The sequence below is a fragment of the Opisthorchis viverrini genome, assembly GCF_000715545.1.
Source record: "Opisthorchis viverrini unplaced genomic scaffold opera_v5_223, whole genome shotgun sequence".
Lineage (NCBI taxonomy): Eukaryota > Metazoa > Platyhelminthes > Trematoda > Opisthorchiida > Opisthorchiidae > Opisthorchis > Opisthorchis viverrini.
The window spans coordinates 709,707-710,480 of record NW_008751880.1 but is presented as its reverse complement, the minus strand read 5'-3'; positions in this window follow the sequence as shown (position 1 = coordinate 710,480).

The following is a 774-nucleotide window of genomic DNA, read 5'->3' as shown; positions in this document are numbered from 1 at the left end:
TAAACCCGTGCATTTGAAATGCCACCAGGCCTTGCAGGCGTGGCATTGCATACCGCGTTTGACGTTCGACGGGCAGCCATTCCGCCCACATCTATTGTGGGCGGAATGTTTATCATTGTTTATTACTGTTTATTAGCTTACCGAGGACAATGACAAACTACACTAAAGAGAGCAATTATCAGTGAGTCTGTTTTATTCAGCCTCTTTGTTATTGTACACCCAATCTGGCGTCATTACTTTTACATATTTGCCACACACTCCTGTCCAAGTTACGTATTGTTTATCAAGACCACTACAACTCCTGTCATATTTTACCGTTCCGCACTATTCTTCAAAAAGGGGATAATAGCTACAGAGAATCAGATGCAAATTCTATTCAGATTGTTCCACCAACCGAGTATCAACTAGCCCAACGATGGCCCCTCACACCCATAGCTGTAGTCGTTACTGGTTATTTTCACCGATTGTTGCAAACACTAGTCCCTTGCCCATGCGCACCGATGGTTACAAGGCTGCACTTATGTATGCTTAACGAATCCAACCGCCACTGAAAGAACTCCATATTCATAAACGTGTGCCTTGACGTACCATCATGCCCGTACTTCAAAATTATGAAAACACCACCAGTTCTCAGTCTGATTTCAAATTCAGGAAATCAGAAAAAGTAATGCTGGCTTCCGTTTGTTGCTGCTGCTGTTGTGCCCGCCTCGGTTGGCTTATGCATCCGGCAACGCCACAAACCACAGATGGAAAAACTGGCCTATCATCTGAAAA